Source organism: Onychostruthus taczanowskii, unplaced genomic scaffold (assembly GCF_017590055.1).
Source record: "Onychostruthus taczanowskii isolate IOZ18803 unplaced genomic scaffold, ASM1759005v1 scaffold48, whole genome shotgun sequence".
Lineage (NCBI taxonomy): Eukaryota > Metazoa > Chordata > Aves > Passeriformes > Passeridae > Onychostruthus > Onychostruthus taczanowskii.
Genome location: NW_024502347.1, coordinates 5,611,591 through 5,637,475, shown reverse-complemented (window position 1 = coordinate 5,637,475; position 25,885 = coordinate 5,611,591).

Genomic DNA, 25,885 nt, shown 5'->3' with positions numbered 1-25,885 from the left:
TTGGAGATTTCTATGTAAGACAAATGTAAATTCAATAAAAGAAATACTTTCACAGACTTTTTTTTCTGTAAAAACACTAGCTACTCCTTAGGTGGTACTATAAAGAAGATATTATTGAATCTGAATTAAATTATAAATTGAAGATATTTTTCTTCTGTATGGGATGACTTGACTTTGCGTGAGTCTGATATTAAAATGCAAAAAAATAAGGCAAAGTGTAAGAAGAAAGAATATTCAAACACAATAGCCCTACTTCATTTTTACCCCTTATGTAAATGCATGATGGTTATGTTGCATGAAGCCTTTAGAAAATACCATCTATATTTAATTTTTCTCACTTTTTTGCCACAAAGTTATTTGTGTCTTCTTCAGTAAATGTGAGGCAATGAGTGACCAGAAAAAAAAAAAAAAAGTCTCTTTTCAAGGAGTAGAAAACATTAAAAAAATCACAATTTTTTTCAAGAAGTTGGATTACTGACTTGAAACATAGCTTTCATATCACACAAATATTTCCTTATTCCTTTTATTTGCTTCTTTCTACAGTCACTATCCAAAGCACTTTGCCTTAAATAATGCCACAGCATCTTTCTCTCCAAGATAGGGTAGGAGAGAGACTCCCACCGTTTCCCCAGACAGCTAAGCTTTTTCAGCATCCACAAAATACCTTTTCTCTAAAGGCAATCATCAATCCAAAAGCAGTCTGTTTTGTTTGCATCACTAAAGCAAAAGAAAACGAACAAAACAACAGGCAAAACCAAACGAGCAAAAACCAAAGGAAAAAAAAAATCCCTATGGCTGATCGCACACAGATCCCAAAACTTCTGAAATCCGCAGCATCCCCAGCCAGGGTTCCGCGGCGGGATCCACCTGCTCACCTCGGCTTGTCCCGGGCGCTTCCCGCGTCCCGCCGCCCTGCCCTGGGCTCCCGGCGGTGTTCATCCCCTCAAAGCTGTCCCGGGGCGGGGAAGTGCTGCCCAGGGACCGCAGTGAGAGCTGGAGCTCACCTGCAGCCCGCTCCGCTCCCAGCCGCTCCTCCCGGACCCGCTGTCTTGGCCGGAACAGGAGGGAACAGCGGGGCGCACCCCGCGCACAACCTGCGGCTCGCCCATCCCCATCAGTGTGACCCCACAGTACCGTAGTGACCCCGGAGAAAAAACAGACAGACTGACAAACAAACAGACAAACCCCCCACGCTCTGTGCGTGTTTTTAATCTTTTTACACTCTATGTAAAACGATTAAAAATCATGGAAAATGATGATACCTGTTTTATGCCTACTCTGAGTTCCACAACACTTGCATTGTCGCAGTTTGATACTCTCTGACGTTTCAGGGAATCATCCTAGCAAAATAGGAAAGAACAGAGGGAAATGTTCTTATCTGTGTGACATCACAATAATTGTCAGAGCCCTGGCAGCTGTTGAACTGTATTGAAGCAAACATGACTGGACACCACTGATTCAGGCTGTTCAAATTATGACATCTGTTTCTGGTTCTGATGTGCAAAGGCTGTTGTTTAAATATTATTTTAAATTCCTCCTCTCATGTAAATACAGGAATGCGTGCTTTGTTTTTACTGTAGGGTTAGTCCACTTATTTGGTAGCAAATTTTCATAAATAAATACCTTAATGGAAGAATTTGAAAGCCAAGGAAAAAGAGTACTGTGGTGCTAACAGAGGATTATTGTAAGAACTACCTTTCACACTGAATTTTTGGCAGGAATATTTCAAATTTGATGGAAGTTTATTTTTTATTTGGAACTTTTCTGATTTCTTTCATTTCAAAGGCACATCTCAACTGAATTAATTTGTAGTCAACATTACCTTTTCAGCTCCTGTAGGAAAAATATATTATCCCAAAATTCTGCAATATCTCTAAAACCCAGACACTGCCTCTACACCCTCTCAGAGAATTGCAGCACACATTGGAATATGAGAAACACAAACAGTTTCAGTAGAGTGGACACATGAGAAAGGCTGCTGAGAAAAACATAATCAATTTGTGAAACACATTTTGCATCCACAGGAAAGAGAAAGCCTTAGTGATATATTTCTCATTGATATACCCCTTCCCAGCCCTGTGCTCTGGAATTTCTCAGTGTGCTGCCAGCTACTTTCCCTTGCTTGTGGACCAGCCCAGTTACCTTTGCTGTCCCTGATATTTCTCCTAGAAATTCCTGTCTCCTCAGATGCCAACATAACTGCATGTTTCATTCCTCCAATACATGCTTCTTGAAAAAGATCTAGTTTAGAAAAATTTGGCAATAGAAGAATTTAAATGAATGCCTGTCAATCCAGAAGAACAAGCTGACAAAAGTAGTTAAATGCATAACACTTGCAGATCTGACAGAAAAGTGACCTCTGGCAGAAGTGAGGTGGTTGGCAGTGAGAATGGTGACTGCTTCGATGGAAATGATCGTGGTACTTTCTCCTCCATGAGCACTGGAGAGAAAATTTTAGAGTCTTCTATGAAGAGAAGTCCGAATAAACTGAGCAAACAGTCAGTCAGCCAAAGACAAGGACTTTAGTTCCTTTAGTTTAGTATTTAGGGAGTAGAGGTGTCTTTCTTTCTCATTACTATAATTATTTTTTTAACCTTTTCTCCCCAGTTATTAAACTGTTCTTATCTCAATCTACAAATTTTACTTTTGATTCTCCTCAGAGTGGGGTGTGAGAGGATGGAGTTCAGTGAGTGGCTGTCTTGTCAGCTGGCTTAAATAATGACAGGACAATATAATCAAAGTGAAAATCTGAACAGTGAACTAGAAAAAAAACACAGTGGAAACAAGACATCAATTTGTAGCTAAGAGCTTAGTGGTTAGTAGTCATTGAAACAACTCACAAGGCTGAAAGGCAGGTTCTGCAACACTGAAATGATTCTTAGAGCAGTTCAGGTATTTTTTCTGCAATATATATTCTTGCTCAAATGGGTATTAATTGCAAATTGCATGTTTTCAATATTTTTCAGTATGGCAGACGGCTGCTTACAGTGTCTGCACTAGATTTCTAATCCATGAGAAGGGTAATGAGGTAGTTAGGAAGTGTGCTACTCATCCCTTTGGATGAAGTTTGGATATGGATTCCCAGGTTTTGACTTTGCTGATAGCATCAGAATGGAAATCCTTTCCATTATTTGATAATTTGTGATACCAAGCACCTTACAGCAAGAAAAGCAGCAAAATATTAAAGTACCTACTGAGAGGTGAATTGATGCCAGGCTAGCTGAAAATTCTGTGTCTTACTGAAAACTATCTCTGCCTTAATCTTCTCCAGACATGGTATAACTAGAGTAATTCTAAAAGAGTTTTTTCTTTCAAAAGGAAAAACTTAAATCTCAACCAAATTGCTCCAAGGTAAAGTAAATATCTACTAGTAAGTAAATGTAGTAATCACACTGTTCATAATTTACCAAGATAAAGCTCAAAATCTGGCAGTTATTTTTGGCTGTGAAAAGTTTTATTTATTTGTCTTAATCATTATGTGCCCATCTGTTATTTAATTTCCTTCTATTTTTAACATTTGATAGAGAGAATTGCTGGATGTTATTGATCTGTAGCAGTGTTGACTCACAGTGGTTGGCATTGTATAAGTTACCAAACCTTTCACTGATCTGAGCTGCACACAAAATGTTGTTCCTGATGGCTAATTTGGGACAAGCAGTGAAAGATACGGAATGGTTTTCAGATGACTTGAGGGATGCTTACCTGGTACACTGCATCAAGAGGTGTAAGTGTTGTGAATTGAGATTTAATTGGAATAGAGACTGGCACTCTCTGGGTACTCAGGCATTCTTCTGCTCTCCTTTTGGCACAATGACTTTTAGTTATTACAGGAGAATAATTCCATTAGTCTCCTTCCAAGGAGGAGATAGAGCTCCCACACGGTTACAGCACATTTATCACAAACACCTTTGGGCAGCACAAATTAATTTATTCCAAATCTACTAAATCCAGAGGAGATATCCAGCATCTCCATGATCACAGGAGTAATTTTGTGATCATCATCCTTGCCTTCTAAGAATGGCAATTAAGCCATAAATTATTGTAGAAGTGGGGGATGGCACTACAGAAATGCTTCCTGGTTGGAGAGTGTTGCCTCCTTCCCATGGGTACTCGGATCCTCATTCCCTTGGAGAAGTAGGTGATAAACCCTTCTCTTTAGCATTTCTGGCTTCTGCATTTTCTGGAGTTTGGCACAGAGCTTTCGTCATGTGTTGCAAGTAAATGTTATACAATAGGGTTTGAGGGAGGTTGTGACTTTTTGAGAATGATTCATTTTTCTGAATATGTTAACCTGAGAAATGACTAAGAAAGTCAAGGAAAAGAAAAGAAAAGAAAAGAAAAGAAAAGAAAAGAAAAGAAAAGAAAAGAAAAGAAAAGAAAAGAAAAGAAAAGAAAAGAAAAGAAAAGAAAAGAAAAGGAAAAGAAAAGAAAAAGAAACCTCAGTTTCACTGAGAATTCTCCCAATGGGTGAAGTTCAGCTTCTTTCTCTAAGACTGTGTATCTGTCTATCAGCATAGTGCTTTAACAGCCTCATAATAATTTTTGCCTCTTGTTATATTTTTTCTTTCTTCATGGTAGTTTCTCTTAAAATAAACTCTCTTTAAAGAAAAGTGGATAATTTAGGGTTTCTGTCCTAGCTTCTAATTTTCACTCATTGATATTTTAGAAATCAATAGCAAACATGAAGTTTAATTCACAGGTGATAATCTTGCTTTTCTTACTCCTAACATGCTGTAAGAACTGTATTTTACTTCTCTGAAAAATATTTTTTGCCAGGATTTTTTTATCAGGTTGGAGAAGTAGACTGAAATATTTGATTTTTCCTTCAGAGAGACGTTTGACACCCTGTTCCCTCTGCAGCCATATTTCTACGCAGAAAGAAGCTCTGCTTTTTCATGGGATATTCAGTGCAACACTTTAAATGCTTACAGTCTAGTTTCCCATTTCCCCAGGAAAATGGACTGCTAGGAGTAGCAATACATCACTACATTATTTCCATCTGCTGCCCTGACACAATTTTCTTCCCTCTGCCACGCAGGCAAGATGCTTCACCAAAATAGCAAGACTACACCGAATAACCTGAAGAAGTCATTACCACCAGGTGGTGCTGCTAAACACAACTTTCCATGTCCTTTTAATCTCTGTGGGAGTGAAGCAGTGTAAAGGAGATCTACCCATCCACTGTTTTCAACTTGGTCAGTTTTAAAAATAAGCCATTCTCTTTGGGAAGGAGGGAGGAGAGCACTCTCTCTGCCTGGCTAACTAGGAATAATCCATGCCTGAGCCAAATTGCCTGGTACAACAACATTTTTGTAAGCAAACATAACCACCACTATCACAGACATAGTCCCTATGTTTCACAACTACTTCTGTCAAGCCAAGGCAGTGTGCAGGGTGCAGGCATTTCCTGCTCTTGGTTAGAGAGACAGGGGTAGCAATGAGTGAGTCCTAAGTTTGGGAAAAAGGGTAGTAAAATAAAATACTTGTTAATAGTTTGCCCTACTCAGATAGCAGTGTTCCAGGTAGATATGATGTAAAGGGAATAAAGAAATGAAAGGCCAACTCTAGAGAAAGGACAGATTGTACTTTTTTGAATCTGAATTCTTATGTGATTCCTTTAGAAATTTCTTCTGCTCCAATGTGCCTGAGAGTTTATAATCCCAGTACTACGTAATAAATCTTAAGTTCACTCCCCAAGGTCTTTATCTCTTCCAGATACATAAAGTAAGATGCTATCAGGCTTCCTCCCCAAGCTCTTTGAATCTTTCAAATATCTAGTTGCAAGGAGCTATCATTAGTTCTGAAGGGTGTGCAACTATCACGTGCAATGAGAAGTATTTTTTGAAAACACAGTGTCAAATGTTAATAAATTCCTCTGTGTCCCTACTTGGGATTTTTTGTTATTATTAATTAATTGGTACTTCAAAATGTATTAGCTCATTTGTACATTTCTTGAGCTAATGTTTTCACAGCATCGCAACTGTCTGTTGCTTGAATCTGTATTTTCCGTGTTACCATTGGCTAGGAGCAAAGGCACATAATGTAAAAAAAAAATCTGTTTCTAGTGATCTTTTCTCACAGAAAAGGTTTTGGAGACATTAAGAGGAATGCTTTTATGCCATGCTTAATATTTTGAGAGAAATATAAAAGGTCATTCAGATATTCATTATCCAGTTTGTTTGTTTTTTCTCCTTAAAGTTGACTTTTCTTATATGATTTATGATATTATAGTCAAAAAAGTTGCAAGAATGTGCATGGGAAGTCATGATTTGAGACTTGATGAGGCTATTTTCCTTGCTGACATGAAGTAATACTGTCAGCATTTATTTGCATATTTTCCTGCACAGCAACAGTCATATATAAGCCAAATTCAGAGCCAAGAACTCTGGGCTCTGACCAAGAAACATCACTCCTTTTCCACTTTTTGCAGGGTTTTTTGAATTGCAAGTTTTTTCATTACATCTGGCATCTTCATGAAAGTTCCTTCTCAAAAGTTCTTAATTTATTTGTATTTTCTTTCCCTTTAATGTTGATTTTTATTTATATTTGCAGCAAGCTACTATGTCAGGCAAGTCAGAACATACCTGGAGAATAAAAAGGTTCATATAAAACAGATCTATAGTGTTTAAGTGAACCCTCTAGAGTTATAACCCACTTGATTCCACCATCTGTCTGAGGGCATTCTTTATGACTAAATTTACAATCTGCCCTCTAATTTTAGCATTTTACAACATCAGGATACCTGTGGAGCAGGTTTTAGACCCTCACCTCAATCAACACTTGCCAATAGAAACCATTTTGACAACTGTTCTGTGCCTGTGAGCAAAGTCAAACACAAAGTTTGATAATGACTCTTCTTTTTAAATAAAACAACAACAACAAAAGTATTTTCCTTCAAACCCCTTGGTTGTATCTTTGGCCACATTATAAAGGAAGAATATTTTGTTCTTCAGTCACACCAAGGTGCTGACAATGCTGCAGGCAAGTTCTTTTTCCTGTGACTGATACAGCAGCCACTGACAGAGCAGAACTAGGAACAGGCTACAAATTAAAAAAGGGAAAACTCAGTTTGAACCAGTAGAGATGCTAGAGAGCTATGCCCATTCAATCTTTTTCAGCTGCTTTTATGTGGCTGTAACAATGAATTCCAGTTTACCTCTAGGTCCTCCTAGAGTGTGCATCTGGTATCATTAGAGCTGTGTCATTAAGCTTCAGTTCCTAGTGTGTAATGTATTCTTCTAATTGTCCTGCACTTAGTTTTATAAATCTCTTCTTCTCCACATCTTTCCTGTCTTAATAATTTTTTAAAAAATTTTCCTTCTTGAAGAGGGTTCTGTTGGCAGAAGCACATGCATGACTGAGACCTATTACCACTCTCCAGCTTTGGTTTGTGACAGTCAGCTCTGCTCCAGCAAAGGAATAGAAGCAGAATTGTCCAGGAATGCTAATAGAACAAGGACAAAAGGCTAATCTCAAATGAGCTGATGATGTGTCACTCAGAAGGTTTGAGTTCTCTTGAAAGTGTGCTTTACTGTCTTACACTGCAGTTAGAAGATTACAATTGTATACATAAAATGATATATACACAGATATGCGTAGCGTTTGAATTAGACAGGCACTTTGTGACATAATTTTTTCTGCACTGAAAATGTGTGGGGATATTGCTTCTCTTAGAATTTCTTTTCCTTCTAGACAATCGTTTTTCTCTGAAATACCAAGCAAACACTTGTGTATAAAATCAGTCTCTAACTGAAGAGAATTGTGTTTGCCCATAATGAATGGTAGCATGAAAGCACCCATATGACCTGACTTGTTAGATTTAGAAAAAGATAATAAAAAACATTAGGCTCCAGCAGTTGTTATTAAGCACTTAACAATGGGCTCTTCAATCCTAAGGAAAAATATTGAAAACATCTCCTGAATAACAAGAGCAAGAAAAGTACTTTGTTAGACAAGTTCTGTATTTGTAGTTGCTGGCAACTGCCATTGAAGATAAAATGCAATCATAAGTGTAATTGCATTTTAAACTTCATCTAAATGTGTGATTTGTAAGTCTTAGCAGTTAATAAGTTTTTTAGATTTTTTTCGGCAGCAAACTGGAAGGTATTTCTTTTTAGTACAGTGGATTTCTTCAAAGCCATGATAAAAATTATTTAAGAACATTGAAACAATTTCTAACAAGCAGTACATGCTTGGATAGCTCTGCAGTCATTTAACTTTGCTGATGGATATTAACTTCCTTGACAAGAAATTCAGATGATATATAAATCTGTTAATGATAATTCATAGCACTTTTAGGAGAAAGCAATTTATATCAGTTCAGGAGCAATTTTTTTTTTTCTTTAGACTACTTAAAATATAAATCTTTGGAAATCAGAAGTAATTACACTGTAACTGAAAAATTCAGAATAAATAGACTTCACAGCATTTCAGACTCCTAGAAAGTTTAAAGAAATTTTAACATTCATGATTCTTTATAATACCTCAGATAAAGTATAACATTTTAAAATTATCTAATGTTACAATATAAAATAAAAATTACAGTAAATTAAGTTTTTCTAAATTATATTTGTAAATTAGATTTAAATGGGTGCTTAGGTAAAATGTTGATATGACTAATGATTAAGTTCTGCAGAAAAAGGGAATATATTCTTGTAATTTCTACTTACATTGTGTTACCTTACAATGGAATAGAATAAAATAGGAGGAGAAAATATGGTGAAAAAAATATGATCATTCAACTATGCAACTGCTTTAGAAAAAGACAGTAAATGCAGAAGGATATGTCTGATAAGTCTTAAAGGCACATAGAACATTTGTACATGGATTTAAAACCTACTGAAAAGCAAAAAAATTACGTCTGTAACCTCTACCTCTTGCAGCTGTGTGGTTTACTTTACATGGTAAAACCAGCCTCCTGAAGAGACCAAATCTACTGAGAATCCTTCCACGTATCTGAAGATCTGTAACAAGAATACTCCCTGTTGCTGGTCAAAAAACCGTAGTTCTTTCACTGAACCTTGCTGGCCATGTTTCCCAAAGTTCTGTCACTTGCTGTTCAGTGAATTTCCCAGTTTGTGCTGTCCCCTTACTGGCGCAGAGTGGAGCAGGGCCACTACCAAGAACAAGGAGAAGGATTCCACTGTGCAAAATACATTATTTGTAGCAAGCTTAGGGAGACTGTATTACTCCTATAAAACAACCTATGATTTTACCAATTATACACATTTCACTTGCAAAAATAATTAGAACTAAACTAGAGTGCTTTGTTCTAAAATTAATGCCCCAGTGCTGGCAATCAAGTGAGGTGTAACTGTTCTGCTTTTATACAAAAACTTTTTTAATTTCCAAAGTGAATTATTATTTTTGTTGCTCTTATTAGGAGAAACTAAAGTACTTTTTTAATTGTGAAGCATGAAGTCCAGTAAATGACCAACATATTGTCAAGAAAGAATATAATAAACTAAGGACTGCTAGGCTACAAACAACCTGTGGCCATTGTTCTTGGGAAATTGACACAAGTTCCCTTGAGAACTGTGTGAGTGTGACAGAGCAGGACACCAACATTACGGTGAGGGTTTCTTCATATTGGAGGGGTTGTCCTATGACCAGTGTAATTTTGTCCAATGGAAAAGTAAAGCACTACCGACCCAATTATTCTATCAGCCCAAACACATCCTGTCCTCAGGAAAATCTAGTATGTGTTCCAGACATTTTTTGGGCTTTTTTTGCTATTGAAAAGGACAGTCCGTAATATAACTATCCCTTCAAACATAGGCAAATTAGAGTTAAACTTGCTCTTGTGCTCTCTTTCAAGTCCAGGGGAGTTCTCACACCATAATTCAGTTAATGATGACATCTTCCTCTCTTTCTCGCTCTTCTATCCCAATTTTGCCAAAGTAGTCAGTAGCAAAATGATTTGAATAGGGTTAGGATTAGGGTTAGGGGTGAGGATTAGGGTTAGGGTTAGGGGTAGGGCCATTAGGGTTAGGGCTAGGGTTAGGGTTAGTGATAGGGCCATTAGGGTTAGGTTTAGGGTTAGGGTTACACCTAGGGTCAGGGTTTTGAAAAGCACAAAGCCCAGGGCTCCAGGCACACTGCAGCTGCAAAGGGCATCCCAAGGGGAACACAAAACTGCCACAACATGCCTTCCTTCACAGAGTTTTCCCTGCAACCAGCCCTAGCCCTAAGCTGCTTTTCCAGCCTAGGTGTAGGGTTAGGGTTAGGGTTACGCTTAGGGTTAGGTGTTAGGGTTAGGTGTTAGGGTTAGGTTTATGGTTAGTGTTACGGTTAGAGTTCGTGTTTTTTCTTTGTGTTGGGATTAGTGTTTATGGTGCAGTCCAAAGACTACTAAATCTCTTGAGCGTTTTTCCATCACCATATTTGGAATTGGTCCACTTATTTCTAGGGGGAAGAGAATTTTGCAGTTGAGGTTTTTTAGTCAAATTTTATTTGAATCTAAATAATGTTAGATGTAGATAAGTACTCTCTGATATGACTGGCTGATGCAATAAGACTTTGTGCCAGGGGAATTTTTTCTATCAAGTGGCCAGTGTACTATAAGAACGGAGTACACAGAATATAGGTACCAGTACCTGGTGGGTTACAGAGAGAGAGGGATGCAATAAATGTGTCTGGGGAGAATATATGTTCAGAAAACATTGTGAAATATATTTTTAGCTCTTCCATAATTTTGGCGAAATTTTAAAAAATAATCTCATCTCCACATTTTATCTGCATTGGAAAGTGCTCTATGCTGGTTAAAAGGAGCTAAACAGAACTGTTTGCATGAGGGAGTGTATGTTAAGGGACTCTGTATACACTCCCTTTTTACTAACCATGCAGGATTCTTAAAAAAACTGTCATGAAGACTATGTTTAAGAAATCAATTTTGACTGAACTTTTAAAAAAATACTTTCTCATTAACATGATTAAATCTCTGTTGTTCTCCAGAAGTAAGAGGGTGACAATTTTTAACATTGACTTGGAACATATTGCGTTACACGTATGATTATTATAAAAGTCTAAAATAATATCTGAGCATTTTTTAAGGCTTGAATTTTGTGCCGAACAAGCAGACTCTGTGCACCAGATATTCCAAAGCCATAAGTAAGGGAATTCTGAAAAAACAAAAATAAAGCATGATGGTGTAATGCTCCTACATTATTTTATTTTTCTTTTATGCTTACTCTTTTTTCCTATCAAATTAAGATGTTGATTTGTTTGTTTTACTGTTTGCTTGCTTTTCTGGTAGTCATAACTGAGTAAATGAACAGTTTGCTATCTTAGATTTTAACACTATGGAAAATAGTGCCTTGATAGAATCTCTGGAAGAAGCATTAAATTGTGCAGACAAAAGTTTCTGAGTGCAAAAGGTAGGGGAAAAAAAAAAGTGTCCACACAAAGGTGTGCTCTAAGGCACATGGAAAAGTCTCTATCTTCCCTGGGTTTTCAATTACCCTTCACAGAAAAAGAGAGTAGCAGCCTAGCCCAGGGACAAGCACATACTGTTGTTCCATCAGCCTTGTGCTCAAGATAAAGTATTTTTTGGCCTGAGGAGGAGGAAAGGTATGCAAACAGTCTGTGACAATCTGGTCACTGGAGTGCAGAGTATGACAGTACACCCAGATTTACTGCCACTAGCACATAATTCATCATTATGCCCATCAGCTGATGAGCATCCCTCCTACATTGTTGTAAATTTGGATGGCTTATGGGAAACTCCAGATGATTTTAAAAGGTAATGTTCTCTCTAGTCACCTGAAAAAAATAGATTCCAGATTTTATACTTAATAATTTTACTGCTTGGCAGTAAATGCTATTTTTGCGTGCAGGCTATTGCAGAAACACATAATTGATTCACCACCATCAGTGTGTTACATCATACTCAGCAATAAACAGCTTGATTCCAATCCAAACCAGCTTTTGTAGCCAATATACCAGAAAAACTTCTGTGAAACCATCTGTGACTGTCAAATCTAATGGGTTAGAGGCATGCACTGCTAAAGTGAGCAAGAGTCATCAGAAACAAACACTGTGAAACTGCACAGTTAAATGCCAGAAAGGATAAATTCTTTCAATTCCATTAGCCCAGCAGGTGACTTTATTCAACTGCTTCCTCATCCTCTATACCTTTGCAGTGAACTTTGCCTACAGGGACCACTATTAATATAGAGCAATATTGATTCGTTAATAATGAATAAAAATGATAGTAGATTTTTTTCTGTTGCATCCATTATTGATCCTTGTGATTAGAGTTTTAAAAAAATGCACAACTAAACCAGAATTTACAGCCCTGAAATTTGTGAATTATTGCTGATATTAGCTGTGCTCAAATATATTGTTGTGGGATCTCAGCACATCACTGTGGATGTGCAGAGACACCAGGGGAGCCCCTGGGGGGCTCGGAAACCCTGGAATGCTGCCAAAAGGGTTTGGTGGTTGGATTTCGATCCATCAAAAGGAGAAGAACCTGTGAAGGAGGAAATGAGAGCTTCTTGGGTGTGAATGATACCTTTATGGAGGAAAATATAAATTTTAGAAAAATAGGTACAGGGGGGTCATGAAGGCAAGATGGAGGATTCAGGGCGTGGTCCTGTGTTCTTCTTTCTTCTTCATGTCTTCCATTTTGTGTGGTAATGTTGGCGATTGGTTCATAATGGAGATTGGTTCATAATGAAAGTACACTTGTCTATAAGGGTGAATAGTATTGGGAAATAAAGGTAAATATGTCACACGTAATTTTTACTATAAAAGACACAACCGCCCTGTGGGCGGGGGAGAGTGCACTCGACTGTCCTGCTGCGCGGACCTCGGCTGGGCAAAGAGAAAACTTTGTAGATAAGAGATAATAAACAGAACTGAAGACCGAGAATTTGAGAGTCCAGACTCATCCTTCGCAATCGCGGCCGCCCAGAACCACCTTTCCCTGTGTTGGGGCAGAGACACATAACAGCAGACCCCGACATATAGTCAAATTTTATGATGTCCTTCTGATAACACCAATATGGCTCCAGTTCAGAATAAAACTACTCCAATATAAATAAGTTGTTTGCCTAAGTCAACTAATAGTACACATTTATTTTAGGGTTTTTTTGGTGACCAAGTCTGAAATTGCCTTTGAAAATATTCCTTTAAAAGGATATGTAGCATTACACAGTACATTAAACAACTTCACTACTTTTGCATAGTCACATTTTCAAAGGTGGGAAGTGCCAGAACAAATTGTACATATACACCATGATGAATGTTGCATGTGTAATGAGTAGTCCAATTATTGAATAAACACTGTGAGTGCTTATTTAGTGAAAAATGAATTATGAATATGTATACTGTGGTTTTTTTTTCAGATGTGTGTTGTCAATAATATTTTCAGGAGTCACTGAATTTTTCCACCTGACTCTAGGAACAAAATTTGGAATGGAGAGCTCAGGAGATGTTCTCATAGGTGAGAAAACTAATGCAGTGAGATGATGTCACAAATAAAATTTCGGTTTCCTGTACTTGTAGTAATATTGTGCTGACCTAGGGTATATTCTACCTCATGGGAAAGGGGAAAAGCAACTTTGTGCTGGCTACTAATCTAGTGACTAATGCTTTAAACTAGGAGAAGAAAATAGCAGCCTGAACATCAAAAACAAGAGGAGATTGATCCTCTGTCCTATTTTTTATGACTTCTCCCACTGTCCTATCATTATTAAATTTATCCATCAAATTTAAATGACTTGACAATAAGGCAAGAAGTGTGAAAAATAAGCAAGAGTTACTGGAATGCCTCACATACCACCAAAACTATGACATCACCCAAAGGTAGTGGAGTAACTGCTGACTGACAGTTTCCTAGAAAAAGTATAACTTGTTCAAAATCATGGGGAGAGACAAGGAAACATAAAGGGTTCAAACATTTCATCTGAGGTACACAATATTGATAGACCTATGGCTGTTGAAGAGCAGAGTTGGAAAGAAGTGCTTGAGAATCCTAAAGAAGGAGCACTTTGGACAACAGTGACAATGGATACGGTAAGAATTTGTGATTCACAAAACCCAGCAAAAGTAAAAACTGCATTTCAAGAATAAAGAATTAAGCAAACTCATAAAATGAGTAAAACAAGATCTGCTGAAATTACAGTCACTCGTAGGTTCATATGTCCCAAGACTATTCCCAGAAAAGCAGCAGTGCACCAAGTGGAGCTTCTATTCTGAGAGCAGGCATATGGACTAACAAACATTTTTCCTTAAGGTTGCTCCTCAATAAACAAAGTTTTTTTTTGAGGTGCACTGTCTTTATGAGCCCTACTAGTAATGCATTTTGCAAGCTACCCTTCTTTCTATATATCCCAGTGTCATCTTTGGATTCAATTTCTTTTTTTTTTTTTCCTTTTTTCAGCATCAGAGCATAACACTGCAAACATATGTCAGCTTGTGAACCACTAAAATCTGCATATTCTTTCCTAAGTAATGTCTTGGCAACTTCCTCCCTCTCCCTCATATATATTTAGATTATTATTGCCCATATGTTATACATGATGGAGCACAGGACAAAAAATATATAAGGGAGGAAAAAAATATATAAAAGGGAGGAAAACCACTTTCTTAGCAGAAAGTCCATGTAGAGATGCAACTCTTCTGCAAGCCTTTCTTCACGCTGTTGCTTAAAAATGGAGACGAACTCAGCCAAGAACATGTACTGGCTAAGCTGAGATGGGTTGGCCAGTGATAATGGCAACCATCCTCATGGAGCTGGGTATGTACAAGCAGCCTATACATGGGATGACAAAGCAGTTTCTGAATTTCTCAGGGAAAAATCTAGCATTTTTTTTTGTGTGAGAATGGGATATCCTTTAGGAAAATACATTACAGCAGTTGTATTGAGCAGATCAGAATATGTGACAGTCAGAAGCTGACAAATGCTTTTGAGGACTTGCTGTGCTCATCTTCCAAGGACAATGGTGCACTGGATCATCACGCAGCCATGGGCCTACCAAACCTGCCTGGACATAAGACAGTGTGCCTGTCATACAAAATGCTTAATGTTGCCAGTAATGAAGAATGAATTCCAGTGCATAACCTCTGACACTTCTTTTGGCTGCCTTCAGACACCTGGTTATCCAAGGGTGTCCTCAGTTCTCCTTCCTACCTTAGGATCTCATTTTAATGAATGGAAATGGTGGTGATTAGCAGTAGTAAAACTGCATAGACAAGAAGTGCAAGCAAGATGAAGTGGACTGACAAAATGTAGATGCATGGCCTCAAAAACTTCTGGCCTGTCTTCAGCTTACTGATCCTCTGAAGATCCCCTGTGATCCATTCGGTGCCTATAGAATCCCATTATAAATGGATGCAATGGTTGTAGGTTAAAGCAGATGAGATGGATTGAGACAGGTATTTGAGATGAATGGTCACTTGAGGCAATGTGCTCTTTCATACCAGACTGTGCCTCCTTTGTGCAAAACCCAACAGATTATGGCCAGTCAGAACTAAGGTCAGTCAGCCCTAAGGTAATATCTATTTTCTTCCTGCATGGTTTTGCCCCACATAAATGATGATGTTGTGGAGGGTTAAATTTCACAGTATGATTTATCTGTCTCTTTTTTCCTCTACCAGTAGAGGAAAATTGATCACAAATCTTTCCATATTTTAGATGGAATTAATTTTCACTTTCAATTCAGAAGATTGTTTAATGGAAAAGATTTCTATTTGCAATGTGTCATTTTTTGGCTAAAAGAGAAGTTTCAGTTGGGGTCACTGGACAGTCCTCAAATAATTAATCATGACTGGACTATAAGTAAGTAGGAACAGTCTCCTTAGCTCACAGTAGAACGTGCCTGGAAATGATTTTCAAAACAGTCAGCAAAATGGTCACACATCTTTGTTGTGATGACAATTGCCCATATTCTAATTGAATTATATAATGTTTTCCTTTTATGTAATATCTATTTTATTTAAGATACAAAATAATTTATCTACTAGAGAAGGGACTGAAACTCAAATCTTCCTTCTTTCCAGTGGAACATTGTCATAGTTTAACTCTAGCTGGTAACTCAGCCACATAGAGTTATGAAGAACCAGAATTATCCTGGGCCACATCTCATTGAAGGTGATCCTACAGGTGCAGCATACATAAAATAATAGAAAAAGACAAAGTTAGAATAATTCAACTATTTCATATAATTACCAAAAAGATTTATATCAAGGATTTATAGCTAATTATATTTTGCTCACCTTTACAGTTATTAGATAAATTGATATAAATTAACTAATTCCTCTATTTCATAGTCATGGTGGGGGGGATGGGGGGAAGGTATTTTATAATGATGGACATCTTGGCAATTATTTAAATCTCTAAAGAATATTCACAGAATGCACTCTTAAATATGTGAGCATTATTAAATGAATTCCCAGCTTCACCATTACTGAGATTAGCTTAGTGCTGTATCACTACTGACAATTCCATTGTATCCTTTCGCTCCAAAGATTTTACGAGCAAAGCTCCACTTTTGTCATGGTCTCAAGCAGAGAGATTCCAATGTAGGACCACAGCTGCAGCTCTTAACTTCCACTTCTCTCGCTTAAGTCAGTTTAGATGTTTAAAGAAGTTCTGTTTATGTGAGAAATGCAGGAAACCACATATATATCAGCTGCCTCAAAAAGAGTTCTATTTTACTTTCTATCATTCTACAGGGCTTGATTGATGATCAAAAATCTTGGAATTTCAGCTACCTGGGGAAAACCAGGACTCGGTAGAGGATACATAATAAAGAACAGCTAAAAAGTAAAGTGACAGCAATCACTGTAAAGCCTGATAGCTGGATCTCTAGTGTCCAAGATAAATACTGGGTTTAGGTGCTTTTTATTCATTTTACAGCAAGAGCCAGATGCTCAATATCTTGTACGTGAGTTTATATAAATTAGTTCCCTACTTGGCCAACTTTATGACATCAGTTCATCTAGAATTTATACTTTGCTTTAAAAGGTCACAATTACAAAAAAGCTCCTGCAAACAAAATATTGAGACCTACCCTTCCTGTTCCTGGCAGTTCTAAAAGTATGTTCTGTAAATAGTTTGAGCTACATACTTGCAGATTCTATGAAATGCTGCGCTCTTACTACTGGGTATTAATGCAAACCCAGAGAACACCCCAATGTGACAATGAGTAGCTAAATATTTCCATCTGTGCATATAATTGTGTCTGAGTATGTTAATTTTGTCTCTCCAAATAATTTCTTATTTATGTGCATAAATATAGGCATATGTTTACTTCATTCTGATGACAATGCATTCTTCAAGCACTTACGCTTTGTGACAAAACAAAACTCAAATCACGTACAACAGACAGGAGCTGAAGCAGCACAATAAGGATTTAGGCTTGTGTTTTGCTGAAGGGGAAAAGATAGTGCCCTTTGGCCAAGATCAGCCCAATATGTATTTAATTAGGTGGTAAGAATGCAAAGATCAGCCAGGTGTGCCATGGATTAGCTGTGCTCCCTGTGCTGCTGACAATCTCTGTCTTTTCCTGACTTTTATTTATATCTCCTGAGTATGGATATATAGGGGCTCCCAGTAAAAAAAAAAAAAAAAAAAAAAAAAAAAAAAAAAAAAAAGAGTAAAAAAACTAATGGGAAAGGTTTTTAAAGCCAGCAAAGGCAGTCTTTAATCCTAAAAATGGTGTATGGTTTGGGACTGCCTGAAGGATGATGCCTTACAGCATTTAGGGTAATAAGAACTACCGCATTGACAAGGAAATGCATCACTAAAATCCCTGCTGAAGTTAGTGGGAATTCTGTCACTGACTTTACTGGGGCCGAGATGTCACTCCACAAATTGGATTCTTTCTGTCACTGAGTTCTAGGACACGTCTACGAGGAGAGCAGTGTTTCAGTCATGTGAGAATTTACTGTTCTGCCCCTGCATTTGGGTCATAATGCCATAAGAGTGAAGAGATCAGGATTTATTTCTCCTGGTAAAATATAAGTTTAGAATTGCTGCAACCAATAAGTCCACTGGTGAATAGACACCACACTTAAAATTAATGGCCTTCTGCAATATATTATAAATGCCTTATTTTTGATGGTTGTTTGAAAAAGAAAATGTTACTGAAATCTGGCTTTGCTATGTAACTTTGGGAGTTGGTAATTGCCAGAGGCTATAAATTAGCTTGATGTGCTGTACTGACCTTGTCATGCACTTAATGTAATGGTATCAGTTTAAATTACAAAAAGAGACTGAACATTAAAATACTCAAATTACTTTAGGAAAGGGGAGAGAAACAACAGAACTGTCATGGCTGACTAGTGTTCCATAGAGTTGAAGCAAAATACAGCCGTCAATAACAATATAAAGTTTTGTACTTGCTGCTCATTCATCTATCCAACTTTGCCTAATACTACAATTTTAAAAATAAGACACAATTGCAACTATTTTATAGTTGCAATTTATAGTTGCAATTTATAGTTGCAATACCTCCAAGAATCTGGGGTAAGTGTTTGGGTTTGCAGAAACAGCTGAATTCTCAGCCTACTCAAATCACTTCAGACTTTGTTTATCTAGGATAACTATTCATGAAAGTGTCTGAAAAACACCAGGTGCTGTTCTAATTTCTAAAGTATTATTTTCCCTTTAAATAGAGCATCAATCCCAATCAGGTTACTGGAAAGCTGTAGAAATTTATTTCACCTGTGTTGGTATCAGATGGAAAGGTGATGCAATTACATTTCTGACTGCAAGATGTAGATATACACTTTAAGAATTTAACTATTGCAAATAAAATGGATGTGATGGATTACATACTTCAGCACCCCATAGCTAAGGTAAATTACACTAAAAGCCTGTACAAGTAGAATGGCTGTCACCTTGTCTTATTCGCAACAGGTGAAAATTAGATATATAGTTGAAGATGGTTATCCACATGAAATTTCTCTGCAAGTGTCTATCTTAGATACTGTTGCTATTATTAAATGACTTACCTTATAAGGATGCTCTTCTCATCTCTCTTTTTTTCTCTGACAATAGGAAAATCTGGATTTACTTAGATAAGATAACTGACTTTGCAATGGTTTGAGTCCTAATATTACCTTTTCTGCCACCTCCTTTTGACTGGCATAGTGGCACAATCTAGATAATGGCCAATTTAATAATGTCTGGCATGCTAAGGTCACAGCTCCTAACTGCAGACTGGAGTCAGCAATCTCATACCTACCTTCCTTTGAGAAGAGGATATTTGTTGCTTTTTCTTTATGGACTTGCCATAAAATAAGAAGCTTTTTTGTTAGTATCGACAAAGACAGGTACCATGTGGTTCCTGCAACATCCAAGATTTCCAGAAGTACAATTCAGAGTTTAAAAATCATGAACTTGAACTTGTGTTAAAAAGAACTTTTTTTTTTCTTTTTTTTTCTTGGTTTTGATCAGCTGCTGTTTCAGTTGGTATAAACCAATAAAAATACCAACAAGAAGCAAACTGGGAATTCTTTTGTATAACTCTATAAGCTCATATTTCATAATATGACATACATCCCACATATCTTCCATAAGAATTGGTGGAAACTTATATGTTACTGCAACACCACTCAGAAAAAATAATACTATGCATATGGATTAAATTTCACAGACTTATTGTTTTGTTTTTTAACCATTTCTTCTTTAATCACAGCAAAATAATTTCTTTCTCTCTCTTTCTTCAGTTTGGATAAGCAATTCTCTCATATTTTCAGCTGACTTTTCATGTTGTGTGAGCTCCTCCTCATATTTCTATTTCATCCATCACGATGTATTTGGCATTTTTTTTGACAGATGACACTTCATTTCACTGAGGGGAGGAATACAAAAGATAGAAGAACAAGAAAAAGCAGAAAACCACTTTGTCTTAGGGAAAATGAATAGACTTTTACCAGCTGTAATCACAAGCACACGCTTCAAGTCTTTGCACTGACAATAAGCAATGGAAACTTCATCAAAATGGTATTCTTCATACAATAGCATTAAGCTTCTGAAAATGGGGTTTTACAACACAGCCTCTCAGTCATACCTCTTCCTTCTCAAAGGTTTTGAATCTAAGTTGAAATTGTTTGATGGCTTTGCATTATGTGTTGTCTGAATAAAACATACTTGATTCCTTTTGCACACTGGATGTCCAGGTAAGCTGCACATTATCTCTTTGGTCCCTTCAGATTTACTTTGCTTTTGCAGCTCAAAGTGAGTGACAGCAACGCGTGAGCTAAGTGTTCCAGAAGAGCAGAGGCTGCATTTATAAATTGCTGACTACTGCATCAGTAGGAAAAGCCTCCTAGAGAAGCAATAATTACTCTGAAAGAGTATTCCAAGTCCTTGATAATGAAGACAAAAAATAGGCAATATGGAAAATGTTTCAGTAGATTGAATGCCTCCACACACATTTTCACATTAATCCTTATGTGCTTATGGATGTGTCTTATAAGCAGAACCTTTCCTAAATTTGTTTTATTACGTTTTTAGAAAATAATTTCTTTCATGTTATTCTGCATCAGGAAATCCAGTCAGAAAACAATGAGTAGACAAAAGTAGAACACCTAATTCTTGAGAAAGTGATAAAATGATTCCACTTGCAAAAAAACTGGTTTATTTTCTTGCTTTTTGCTTGAAGGATGCTAATCACTATTTCTGTGCTTAAATTGAGAAATTCCCATTTTGTATCACAACTTCAGAAATAATGTTTTTATTCAGAAAGATAAATTTGTTTTAAATTATTCCATTATCTAGAATTTTTCCTTAGCAGTTCAGATTCGTGCCTTTCAGGTATTCAGTAACTGATCACAGTTTTGTGTATTTTATTACAGGCAAGGGTTTTCTGAAAATTCATAGTTTTAGTATAAAGACACCATTTAAGTAGTAAGACAAATTAGATTCCATTCTAACAAAAATATTTCCATCTGAACCAAAAATTAAGATGGAAAACACTTCATCTGAATCCTCATTCATCTGAAGCAAAGTTAGCAGATACTAAACTGAAACTAGCAACATTCGCATTTCCAGAGAGGAATGACTTTTTCTACATATCATAAAAGCAAATGGAAGGAAACGTTTATCTGTCTTTTTCTCCTAAAAAAACAGTTAAAGTGAAGACCATCCAAATAGAAATAAAGAATGTGAGTTGCACTTTTAGCTAATGGTCTCCTGGAAGAAGAGACTTGTCCTGTCAAGATGAAATGCTACAACTCCAAAAACGGGCAGAATTTAGCTGGATTTAGGAATAGGCCCTAACGTTTTCAAGATCATAATTAGGGCTAAGGAACTACTGTTTTCTTGGATCTTACTTTATTTTCCTGGAGGATTTTTTGGAAATGGTCGTAACATTTCAGTACTTTTACATGCATGTGAGATACTAGCACATGGAATTAATGTATACAACTTGAATTCTAAAGCAAATACATTTTAATCTATGGAATTGTAATTATTGCTCTGCGTGATTGAATGGGAAATTGTGGAGTAATCTTGAATTAATATATCTTAATTTCTTAAGAAGAAACAGACAAACCATAATAGATATTCACGCTTTTTTTTTTTTTTCCTCTTATAAGCTCATGTTATGACAAGGGATTTGTTGTCTTTTGTCATAACTTAAAAATCTCATGTGCTTATGGTTCCTTTTTATTCATTAGCATACTTGAGTTTTCTTATTATATTTTTCCTTTTACATTACAGTAGTATTAGCAGGCCAGAGTCAGATCATAGTTCTGACATAAGAAATACAATATGCAGATTTAGTGAGATGGTTAAACCACCCAAGAACTATATTCTTAAGCAGAAAATTCAAGAAGCAGAGGAAGAACGCACAGGTTTCACAGAGATGTGAATTAAATTGCTCAAATTCAGACTGAAATAGTACTAAAGATTAGAATAGGTCCTCTGTCTCCCAGTTCACAGTTCAGTGTCACTGGGTTATCACTTCTCATATCTTGCCGTGTTTTTTCATGTATTTCTGTCAATTCAATTAGATTCAATTCAATTCAATTCAAGGTGTCTACAATATAACATGAGAATACTGCTTTTAACCCCTGCAGTTACCCATGAAATCATGACGTAACAAAACCCAAGTACATTAAATTTTGTTTTACACCAGAGTAATGTGCAGGTAAAATAGAGTGGACCCAGGGAATTCTATCTATAGAATTCTATAAATGTAATTATTTGCCAGTTACCAAAATGGTCAATTACTGATTTGGGTAACTGACAAACAAAGAGTGTCTCCTGCTGTGTGCCCAACAATACCCATTTCCACATGCCTCCTCCCATATTTTCCTCTGTGTGTCCTCACATAACACCCCCTATGTCTCCATTTGTCTCTGCACCATGTGGCTACGAAGCTATTCTTCAGAAGAAAAAAAAATATGCTTCTATGGCAACCACAGAGCATTTTAATAATGAAGATTTTAATGAGAAAATGACAAATACACAAAATGAAATTTGTGTATTACCAAGACCATGATAGGTTCTAAATAATCACAGCTCCCTGTGGTGCTGAATTACAAGCCATGCTCATTGATAATGATCACTTTACTCCAGATTTTTAGACCAAAAGTTCTGCTTCATGAATTTCCAGTGGTGGGCAATCAAACTAAGGCTTTTGATATTTTTCAGGCTGCAGCAGGAGATTTCAGAGATGAATTGTGTTGATCCAATATATTCACTGACTTTCTAGTTTTTGCTCCTCCAGCAATGTTTCAGGGCTTGGCATGACTCCTGCTCCCAGCATGCAAGCCTGGTAGATGTCCTGACATGAAAGTTTGTCGTTTTGCCTCTGAAAGTAAGAAAATAAGGCTTGGTAACATTTTCTCTTTTTGGGTTATTTTTGCTGTGTGTATAGGGTTTTTTTCTTTTTTTTTTTTCTTTTGGTTTACATGCTTTTGATATGCTGGAACACTGCTTTTCAGGAGATTTTGTGTAACAAGAGGGACTCAGAATTTGCAAGATAAAACCTTTGTTTGGAGCATTGTCTTGCTTTAGGAAGAATATATTTCTTATATTTCTGTCTTGGAGCAAAGTAGATTATAGCCAGACAGACAAGTACTTTGAAATAGAATTGATTTTATTTCTATGTTGCATTGATTATTCCCACGTATACCACCATTAGTCATACCCAGGAATTTCCTTGCTGGCAAATGGCAGGACAGCTTGGTTTAGAACTGCTCTGCAGCTGTTCTAAATTACATCAGGATAGGACTGTGAATCCTTCCAGTTTTTAGATGTCTGAAACTAGCCTCAGTTCTCTGATGGAATGGGTAGTCTTTTGTGGATGTAAGAATTAGTAACTTACAAGGAAAATTACCATAAAAAACAAATCCCTGAAAACAGTAAGAGGAAACAAAGCAGTGTAAAGACAATTAGGCTGTCAGGAACCTTCAATCAGTGATATGAAATGGTATCAAAATAAAAATCAACAGATGTCTTCAGCATGAAGTCTAACAGTGTTTTCTAGCCTTTATTTATTTCAGGGACTTACTACCAAGAGGTGCAAGTTTCCATCTGGTAATAGAATTCCACAAATAATTTAAGATGAAAGGCATAATGTGTATTTAATGATACCTTCACATCGCTGATCAAAGTATTTTTTCTCAACAATTTTTTGTCATGGTATTTCTTTTCTTCCCTTATCCATTTTTTTCTAGTCCTTCTACCCTTTCCCATCTAACATGTCATATAACTTCACTAACAATTTTCCTATACCATGGCAAAGTATGTGGCTGCTGAAGACAGTGATTCTTCAATGATTCTATCCTTCAGTCTGATTTCATTTTTCCTGTCCTCTCCTCCCCTTGTGCACCACATATTTTAAAACTGGAAAGAAGCTAGATGCCCTCTATTTGGTGTATATGTTCAGTGTTTCTTGTTCTTATCCTAATTCTCTTAAAATTAGATATTATTTTATGGATGAACACACACAGTGAGAATGGTCCTTACCTAAATAAGTATGTCACATCTCAGCTTGACAGCATGGCACAGAGAACAGCTGTGGCACAATGTCATCCTGGAACCAGTCTGTGGGGGAACCACAGAGTGAAAAATGATATTTGCTAGACAAGAAAAGGATTACAAAGTTTAGAGGACCTTGGTAAGACCCTTAACTCCTCCATGTCCCCATTTTTCCTCTCAACCACTCCTTTGTTCATCTGAAATTCCAAGCACAGTTATCCCACAGGGCTTTAAGCTCTGTTGTCATGCTAATATGCCAATTATTTAACAGCAGTACTAAGAAACTTAATAGAAAAGTTCGCAGAATTTCAGAAAATGTTTCATCATAGGCTATGTACAAGGCACCATGTTAATCTCTGCCTGGCAATGCATCAAATCTTATGATATTATGTCTATTGTAGAAAGTTAGAAACCCACTGAATTTGCTGAAACTTTTGTCAGGTGTATTAATCTGAGATGAGTCAGAGTGTACCCACTACAATACTTTCTGACTTCATATTCCAGTGCTGGCTTGCCTGTAAACACAGCAGGAGGTGAAAAGTGGTTCTGTGTCCTGCTATACGTACACTCAGTTTCTGCATTTTGCTCCTTTATTAGCTTCCAATTCATAAGTGAATTTAGAATAGCTTAGCAATGCTATTGGCAAATGCTTCAGCTCCAGTAGCTTTTACATTCAGTGTTGAAAATGTCAATCTTTTGACACTCTGTGACCAAAATGTGGTCTCAGGCACAAGCTAATATCCTGTGGTTGCACAGCTCACTACTCTGATATTGTGACTGCTTCTCCTATTTTTATCCACATTTGTGATTCAGTGTGAAAGAGGTTCCATTCCATTCTCTTGCATGCTATTTGACGTTGTGTCCTTGCGTACATGGGTTTTGTGTGAACTAGTACAGTTGCTAATTTCTCTGCACAGATAGCTGCAGCAGAAGTAACTAAATTAGTAGTCTGTAGGAGCAGCCCCTCTGCCATATACCTTGGAGACCCCACAGTACTGGGACAGGATAATGGTCTCTCTATGCAAATACAAAGTCAAAACAAATGTGAATGATGACATTTTTAAAAGCAAACATAGAACTGAGCCTGTCTCTGGTAAATATTAATTTAAAAGCATTTCTGTTTCCTAAACCAGGGAAATTAACACTTTCTAAGACAACAGGCAACATGATATTGTAGATGAGAACTGAAATATAGCTGTAATATTTAATATACCTAGTGAGATGTTAGAGTTGTTACCCTGTCACCCCACGACACCCCTTTTAGAGCTTATATGAAAAATAACTCATTTCACCCTTTGATTTCAAGACCAGCCACTCTCAAGTATAGCTGTTACTTTCTTTTTTTTAGTCTTTCCTTTGATGTCTTGTCATGTTCCTGTACAATTCTCCCTCACTGTGCAACAAACATCTTTCTAGTTAGTGTTGGTTATTTAGTGTGTTATGCTTCTTACCTATGTTTGAACTACATCTTGTCTTTTTGAAAAATCCATTTACACTCTTGAGCTAAAGCCTATTCTTCATCTTTCTTACTCTGGGAATAGAGGGGTAGTAAAATAAAAAAAAAGAAAAAAGATGACCATCAAAAAAAAGAGGCTGTCAGGAAATTGGTTGTGGCATCTTGATCTTGTCTATTTCCAGCTTAAGGACAGATCAGAGCAGTCAACATGTTTATTCACCTTGGCCTTTCTGGCAGTGGCTCTTCAGAAGCAAGATGGGCATGATCAGTCTGAAGGTTGGCAGCCTCACCATAGTAAATGACCTCTCTAACCTTCACTGTGCCCTTGCTGAATATTAATGGTCTTAGTGCAAAACAGCTGGAGGAAATTTGTGCCACAGCTTAACCCTTCTCATGCCAATATCAGCTGTCAAAGAGGTGCTTCAACTTCAGACTGCATCTTGTTCCTTCGAACTGCATTTATTAAACTGATGTCTGATATAGGC